Source organism: Mastigoproctus giganteus, chromosome 6 (genome assembly GCF_048544385.1).
Source record: "Mastigoproctus giganteus isolate SK-2022 chromosome 6, ASM4854438v1, whole genome shotgun sequence".
NCBI classification, from domain to species: domain Eukaryota; kingdom Metazoa; phylum Arthropoda; class Arachnida; order Uropygi; family Thelyphonidae; genus Mastigoproctus; species Mastigoproctus giganteus.
In genome coordinates, this window is record NC_143580.1 from 136,452,573 (window position 1) to 136,461,606 (window position 9,034).

Here is a 9,034-nt window from a genome sequence, read left to right on the forward strand (position 1 = left end):
TTTTTTTTTTTTTTCACTTTTTGGCTGTCTTCATTTATATATATATATATATATATATATATATATATATATATTTATATATATATATATATATATATATTTATATATATATATAAATTACGCTTTTCGTACCATTTGCAGTATTTGTAAAATAATAGTGTTTGTGCACTATTTGTAAAATTAGTTCTGCTTCTACCGACAATGATACAGTATTATTATTAAATATTGTGTCAATAAAATGTTCTTTGAAACATGCAGGCGTCCTGTTTGGGGAAGGCTGGGGATTAGCACCATTGGCTTTAACTTAAAGAAAATTACCTAGTTTCTTTTTGTTTTTTTTTTTCCTCCTTATGATCGAGTCAATTTTGGGGGGTACAACGTAGCAGCCTTCCTATCCCACTCCGGATGTACCTTGTCCGGTGACTTTTGAAAATATAGTATATTTCTGTAAACTAATTCCTAAAGGAACTCAATGTGTATGGAAGCCAACCTGGTTCCATTTATAGAGTTTACATTTTCCAAGGCACCTAATCAATTTAAACTTACCGGTACTTACACTCCTCACGCACGGATTATTTTTAACATGCTAAATAATTGGCACTGTAGTTAGTAGATCAGGTTGACGAACTAAGGTTCACTGTTAGGTCGGGGAACCCTAGGTTATTTATTCATATATTTAATAATTAAATAAGCAAATAAATAAATAAAAATAAACATGCAAATCAGTCCGTGGACACAGACATCGTACAAACAAAATATGTATAATTCGTATATTAATACCATAAGAACTGTCGCATCATAATTGCAGTCGGTACACCAAGAAGCTCTTAATACAGAGAGAGAGAGAGAGAGAGAGAGAGAGAGAGAGAGACACACACACTGATAGAAGTGAACGCACACCAAAGGTGTACAACTCACAAACGTTTTCCATTTTCAGTTACCCGAGAATGTAGCTCCCACACGCAATGTTTATTATGTCTATAATAAACATTGCGTGTGCGTTCTCCGGCAGGTTTGCCTGCTTGCTCGACAGAAAAATTCGCATTTCGGCTGAGGATGGGGGATAAGCTTGCCGCCACCGCCCGATACTGACTAACTATGGCACGATATGTAAGTCTATAAAAGTTTCTCGTCATAGATGAGATTCGAAACCAGGCCTTTTCCACACGGTGTGGAAAAGGAAAGTAGTTATAACAACTTTGTGCCCCGAGGGCACTCAACACATAACAATTTACAGTTACACCTGTAAGGCAAACTGTTAATTTCCATGCAGGAATGGAGAAAACTTTCGTGAAGTCAGGAGTAAATGAGCAACGCCAAAATCATCGAAGAAATGCAAAAAAAATAAAAATAAATAAATAAATAATAATAATAATAATAATAAATATAACTCTTCTTTATCTTCGCCTTCTTCCCACGTTTATATGGGGTCGGCATTTCCGTCCTTAATTCTTTTCCTCCATTCCTCCCTATCCTGGGCTTCCTCTCTCCTCCATCCTCTCTCTTTTAAATCCTCTGCCACCTTGTCCTTCCATCTCAGCTTAGATCTCCCCCTCTTCCTCTTCCCTATTACCTCCAACTTTTCACACCTCTTCCCCACATACTCCTCACTTCTTCGTTCCACATGTCCAAGCACCTCAACCTAGATTCCTGCATTTTTTTTACTCAGAGGCCCACCTTAACCGTACCTCTGATGTAGTCATTTCTTATCCTGTCCTTCCTCGTCACACCACACATCCATCTTAGCATCCTCATCTCCGCCACTTCCATCTTCTTCTCCTGGGCCCTTGTAATCGCCCATGTCTCAGCACCGTACATCAATGCGGGTCTAACCACAGTTTTATACACTCTTCCCTTCATTCTACAATTTACTTTCTTATCACACAGCACCCCACTCATCTTTCTCCAGTTCAACCATCCACACTGCACTCTATGCTGTATTTCTACACTCAATCCTCCATCCCTCTCAACGTTCGATCCCAGATACTTAAATTTCGAAACAGATGGTAGCTTTTCCTCCTGCAGTTTTATAGAACTCTCATCTTCTCCATTCAATACCATATATTCTGTCTTTGTTCTACTTATCCTCATGCCTCTCTCTCTCTTCCAACGCTTTCCTCCATTCCTCCAATTTCTTCTCTACCTTTCCTTGGGATGGTTCGCACAGGACGATATCATCCGCGAACAGCATACTCTATGGTGCTGTACTCTTCACTTCTCTCACCAACACATCCATTACCAGATCAAACAGATATGGGCTGAGAGCTGATCCCTGGTGCAGTCCAACTTCTACAGAGAACCCCTCAGTCATACCTACACTACTCTTAACCTGAGTCACCGCTCCCTCGTGCATTTCCTTCACAAGCCTTACGTGCTTTTCTGATGCACTCTTCTCCCTCATGCATCTCCATACCTCTTATCTGGGCACTCTATCATATGCTTTTTCCAGGTCTATGAACACCATTTGCAACTCTACTTGCATCTCCCTGTATCTTTCCATCATCTGCCTTAAAGCAAAGACCGCATCTGTTGTTCCTCTTCCCGGCATGAAACCAAACTGTTTCTCTCCTATTTCCGTCTCCTACCTTATCCTTCCTTCCACAATTCTTTCCCAGATCTTCATCGAATGAGACATTAACTTTATTCCCCTTTATTCCACCCACTTTTAGTTCCCACTGCACATCACCCTTTCCTTTATAGATTGGCACAAGTATACTTTCCCTCCACTCATCGGGAATCCTCTCCTGCTGCCACAGTTTTTCCATAAAGTCCCATAGGATATCGATCCCTTCTTCTCCCAGACTTCTCCATACCTCTACTGGTATCTGATGAACACCTTCTGCTTTCCCCCTCTTCATTTTTCTGAGTGCGCTTTCCACTTCTTTCCTGATTATGCCTTCCACTACTCTTTCATTCGTCTCTCCATCCTCGCATAATGCTCTTGGGTTTTCCTCATTTAATAACTTCTTAAAATAGTCTTTCCACCTTTCCTTAACCTTCTCCTGGTCCTGTATAATCACTCCCCTCTCATCTTTTATCTGTTTTATTGATGAGAAGTCCTTTGATGCCTTGTCTCTCGCTTTGGCTATTCTCATCAATTGCCTATCCCATCTATCCTTTCCAATTCCCCATAGGCCTCGTCCACTGCCCTCGCCTTTGCTATTGCCACAGCCCTTTTTGCCTCCTTATTTGCTAATTTATATGCTTCTTTATCTTCCTGGCTACCTGTTAAATCCCATCTTTTCTTCATCTCCTTCTTTTGTTTTATCACCGATTGCACTTCCTCATTCCACCACCAAGCCTCCTTTCCTGATGTTTTCTCTAACAACTCTTCTCCAACTTTCTTTATGATACAACTATTTAACTTCCACCACTCTTGCACTTCTTCCGGTAACTTTATTCCTTTTAGCACCTTTTCCCTAAACTCCTTCCTCAAACCCTCCTCTTTCAATCTCCGCCATTTTATCCTTTTCTCCCTCTGTCTTGAATATTTCCTACTTTTGTCCACTGCAAACTCCCAATCGACCACAAGCAATCTATGTTGTGCAGGCACACTTTCTCCGTTTATCACCTTGCTGTTCCTCATTTCCTTTAGATGCCTCCTACGGCACATGATATAGTCAATCTAGCTTGTCCTTTCCCCACTCTTGTATGTTATCAGCTGGCTTTCTTTCTTTTCGAAGTAGGTGTTAACTATCGCCAAGTCGAATGCCACTGCGTGTTCTACTATCCTCTCCCCTTCTCTATTTCTTTCCCCAATACTCCACTTTCCATACACTCTTCCTTCCTCTCTCTTGCTTCTTCCTAAATGTCCATTTTAATCGACCTCCCTTTCTCAGGTATTGCCGTGACCACTTGATCCATTTCCATCCAAAAAATGTCCTTTCCTTCTTCCCCGAATCCTACTTGCGGGGCATACGCACATACTAAATCATAATAAATATAACTAGAGAACAAAAATTATAAATATAACTTTTCAGCGAGCCGAATTGTTGTATTGCACTACATCTTGAATGAGGTGCAATACAACACACTACTATAATCAGGCAAAGCGTGGAAAAAATATTACTGACTTTTCTGAAATATATAAAAAAAATCTGTTTATACTCCGAGAAGACTACAGGTCAGATGGATCCATAAGATGAATACAAGAAACAGCACCGTATTTAGTAGGCATGCGGACTGACGAGTTGGGCAAACGATTAGGAAATAACTCATTTTAGGCAACTTTCAGTCTGAGATTCGGATCCTGGTGACAAAAATTAGAAGTGTTCTAACCCTTTATCAAGAGGTAGACTCATCACCAGATAACTGCTGAAACTTGAAGGTATTCTGATGAAACTTGGGAGTGGCGCGCAGACCACGACTCCCAAGTGTGCCATGTCGAAATGAACTTATACGTGCGCTATTAGGTGAACAAGTACCCATAGTAATTTACGAGTATGTACTACATCTGGTTCTTTTACTTGCTTGTTCAATATCTCAATTATATATGTTGTTTCTATAATTTGAAATCGATTATTCTTGTTTCCTGTTCATTCGTAATAGTTTTGTTTAGAGTGTTTATTCTTTACTTGTGATGGATTAGTATGGATGAACATCGGGTTCTAACACTTCAGTAGATAATTTTTTTTTCATTTAGGATTCTAAGAAACGATGCACTTTACTTTTATTGCCTGATTACCATTTGAAAGAGGAGAGTTACATATCCACAATTTGATTACCTGGTTAAATATAGATAAGCGATTAACGTATTTGCAAATTGTTACTGTAACTGAATCAACAAAGTTAAAACCCAACAAATACTAGACGTATAGATCTTAATGTTTTATTCAGAGATATATCGATAATTAATCACATTTAAATCGGAGAGCATAAAAAGTCATCTCCCTTCAGTAAAGTTCTATGAGCAGGTTGTTATTAGAGTTACTACCTATGCAGATCATGAGATGGCCTTTCGTTTTCAAAGGCCAATTTTTGTGGTTCCGAAAAGTAAAATTCGAGATAATCCCGGAAAAGCCTTCAACTTCTGCCTGACATCGTTCCACTGGAAAAAGCCAGTACATTCCTGGAATCATCGACATTCCAGTTTAGAAATCGGTAAAAATTGAAGTTGGTATATCGATCCCATGAAGAAATGTATATGAGCAAGTTAAGTATTGCTAGATTTTAACAACGATCATTGTTTTTAATGTCATTCATAAAATTAACATTATTTAATGTTAGAATGACATTATTTACATGATGGCAATTCATAAAATTAATATTTTGTGAATTGCCATCGTGTAAATCTGCAGTGAATTCTGCAAGAAATATTTGTATATCAGTAAGCAATTAGCAGTAAAAAGTTGCGTTCCGCCAAATTGTTTTATATATTTCGAAATACCTTTATTAGTTCCACGTAGGCGCCATTAGTTGGAGAATGGGGGGGAGGGAAGAATAATTGTGTCACTAAAAGTACTGGACACTAAAGAGTGGACTACAGGAAAGCGCAATATTCTCCCGCAGTAATGCATTATTACACTGCATTAGTTACTGAGTAGGTTATAGTTAACTAAATGTACAACTCTCATTAATATCAAAAACGCCTTCTGTGTACTATTAGGCTGCTAAGTAATCATATCTCTGGATTCAAATTGGGAGATCTGTGCAGCTAAAGAATACTACAATACTTAAGGTTTCCTACTGTACTACATCCGCATTTCGGCTGCTTGTATCTCTCTCTCTCTCTCTCTCTCTCTCTCTCTCTGAAATGTTTCTCCTTTCTAATGTCTTTGTCTGCGCGGTCAGCACGGCGATTATAATCACCATCTTTCCGACACCGTGTGGAAAAGGCCCAGGTTTGAATCCCGTCAATGACGCGAGGAACTTTTATGTTTTTTTTCACTCATGGCTGAGTTAGTCGGTCTCGGGCTCTGGACAAGAACCCCTGGAAACTCGGGTTTCTTGTTGAGGAAAACCGACCAGATGATGCACGCAATTTACAGACATAATAACACACTGGTAAATGAGATAATTCTCAGGTGACTCTAACATGTCATTTTTTTTCTCTCCTCTCGAAAAATTCCCTCTTGTTCAGCCCTTGGATTCTGACCCTAAAAATAGCGCAGCATACCTAGTTTCGAACTTCCCCTCTCTCGACAGAAATCAAATTGCTGCTCTTGTGTGAGGCCTACAGAATGAGGTTCGTGTATTGCCACCATCATATTTTGTATATCAGGATACCTCTTAGCTTATACGTGCAAGAACAGTTATTCTGCCATAACTGTTCTTGTCATATATGAACTATACTTGCAGCGTATTTATTAATTTATGATTCGCATAATTACTATTTTTGTAATAACTTTTCTTGTAACAAAGTATCCGTGCGCCTGTTCCCCAGCATGTGACTTACTTACGTTCAAGATGTTGAGTATACTGTCTTACAACTTATTAAGTGCTGAAATTAATTTACTTAATCGCTATTTAATTGTGTACTGACTACTGCATTACTGGTAAATTATTTATTATTATTTTTAAACTAGCATCAGACTTTTCTTCAGGGTAATATTTTAATGTAAGTTCTACTCCAAGATTTCTATTTTTCTGAGGTCCTGGCCAATCACATGTGAAGACACACTGCGTATTATAAGTAAGCAAGAGTTAACCTGTAATTTAGCACATCGATATTATATTATTTGAATTTTTTATGTAATATTGATTTATACTTCAGCACGTCCTCATAGAGACAGTAGAGTTTATAACAACAGTGAGTCAGTTTGTTTAACTACAGTGAGTTATTTTCTTTTCCTCTTCAAGATAGTACCCAAAAACTATTGGTCCCACTCTGTATTACAAAAAGCAGGACCAAACTATCAGACGTCTTCACAACTGGAACGGTACAGCCTCTTTCGTCCATGCGCCATTAAACCTCAATACAAACCAAACCAAAGCCTCTTTCGAAAGGTTTTCAAACTGACGACCCGCGCAAGTTATTCCGTCTGATTAAAACAACATAAATCCGGATAAACCGCTCCAAAAAATTCATTTTTCACAACTCCGAAGACCAGTTCCTCCGAGCATGATATTACACCCGTCACTGCGTACTAACTTTCGTGGTTAGGTGTGTGCGTTAAACCCAAGCATCTAAGGCTATGGGGCGTCAGTATATTATGCCTGTAACTGTGCGTTCTTCAGTCGGTTTGTGGACGAATGTTCATCCGGTAATCCCTGTTGACGCAGTGCCTTACTTAACAAAATGCGCACTGACAACTGCTTTTGTACGTTCCCAGATGCCTTGGCTGATTGGGAGTAGCAGCGGAGATCCCTTGTTTAAAACACGCAATTTCTCCCCGATGTTCAACTTTAGCACAGCCAACTCATTTTCACTTGCGTACGATATCCGAAGACCTCCATATGGAGGTCTTCGGATTGTTGGGAAGCTCCGAACTCCATTTACGCTAAGTTCTGCCATCTATCCAGGTTCAAATTCCGTGATCTAGTTTCAGCGTCGCATGTCAAGTCATAATAAATGTATGCTACCTTACGGCCACTACAATATTTGCATAACTAACAACTGGCATAAATAATTACAATTCATTAATATAATTCGCATATTTGCTTCACATTTAAACGCAGGAATTATTAAAGAAATGCTAGGTGGGCAGATTCGAAAGCTACTCTACATTTACACTACACTATTGCTCGATAAGCAATAAGCATAAAACCTAACGCTGTATCGCAATTTGTTTAAAGAAGTATAGTACTTATCACGGTAACTTCACTAGCTTGCCACCATTCACATGTTTAGCGAGCTCTTTCTAATTTGATAGTACTGCACTTTAATTTGACAAACTATACGAAAAAAAGACACACGAGGTCTTTGTGTACAGGAAGCTGAACCAGGCTGGTTGAATGGATTTTTATTTCATTCTGTCTCTAATGGAACATAAACACAAGTTAATGTTTCCTTTAGATCTTGAAGGAAATAGTGGGAGAAAAAAATGTATTTGTTCAACTAAACATGTTGAAGCACATTAGCAAAATGTTAACGAATTGCTTAGAAACTAGCACAGCGCCATCTGCTTTCAAGGGCAGGTTCTAATTATTAACAAAATTCTTTCTCTATCTTGAAAATATATAACCACAAATAGTGATTATTAATAAACACAGGCGTTTTTCGTTTACGTAAATAAATAATAGTAATTGTGATCCTATTGATTTATCATCTTTATAAAAAATGAATGAAGCACGCTTTAGAGGATATAATAGTGGGTCGAGCAATGTGACTCGGTGAAACAGATTGAAAATTACGTGTAACTTTAGAGGTTTAATGACAGGTCGAACGTAGTGCAAACAGTAAAGAGAGCATGCCAATACCTACTCAATCAAATGTTTCCTGATGTCCTCAAAGATTTCCAGGTAATCTTTTGATCGACAGGACAAGAAAACGAACACCGTGCTTCTACGGCCGTCGGCTCCGAGACTGCTGGAACGAAGGCCTCACAATGCGGAACTGAACAGGTTCCTTCAATGCGGCAAGAGAGGAATTAACCTGAGCTCTGTAAAGCGAAATCATCACACATCCCTTGCATCCATATCAGCTCGAGCACAGGTGAGAAGGAACCGCGTAAGTCCGGCTTGAATTGGCGATTTGCTGCAATGATAATTGTACAAACATCCTCCGTTTTCACACCGATCTGTTATCATACGATCACTCCGGGCAACGTTCTGCGGATGGGGATGTTTTCGCTCGCAGGATCAAGGCGCATGGAAGCTAAATAATCGATATAATCTCGTCCGTGGAGGTTAGTGGTAGCTGTCGCCCTCTTTTACCGTTCCAGATAACACATTGGTGCCATGCGTTCATAATGTTTCGTGTATAGCAGATAGCAAAGTAAAAGTCGAGCAGCGAAGCCGTGCCACGAAAAATTTCAAAGAGGATATTCATCACAGACATCGCTATTTGATACGTCGGTATTTGAACTGATATCCCATCACTTTTAATATAGACATTCCAACGGCCGAAAAGTTTGGTTTTCATTCTTTTTTTTAA

At 39.1% G+C, this 9,034-nt stretch overlaps 1 protein-coding gene across 2 annotated transcripts in view; it reads right to left on the minus strand.

Annotated features, from left to right (window-relative positions):
• Positions 1–8,707, minus strand: part of LOC150084598 (neurexin 1-like) — a 264,465-nt gene extending 255,758 nt beyond the window's left edge. For both annotated transcript variants that reach the window (XM_090376505.1, XM_090376506.1), the window contains exon 1: positions 8,363–8,707. The gene's annotated coding sequence lies outside the window, so the exon portion shown is untranslated. The remainder of the gene's footprint in view (positions 1–8,362) is intronic.
• Between the last annotated feature and the right edge of the window lie 327 nt (positions 8,708–9,034).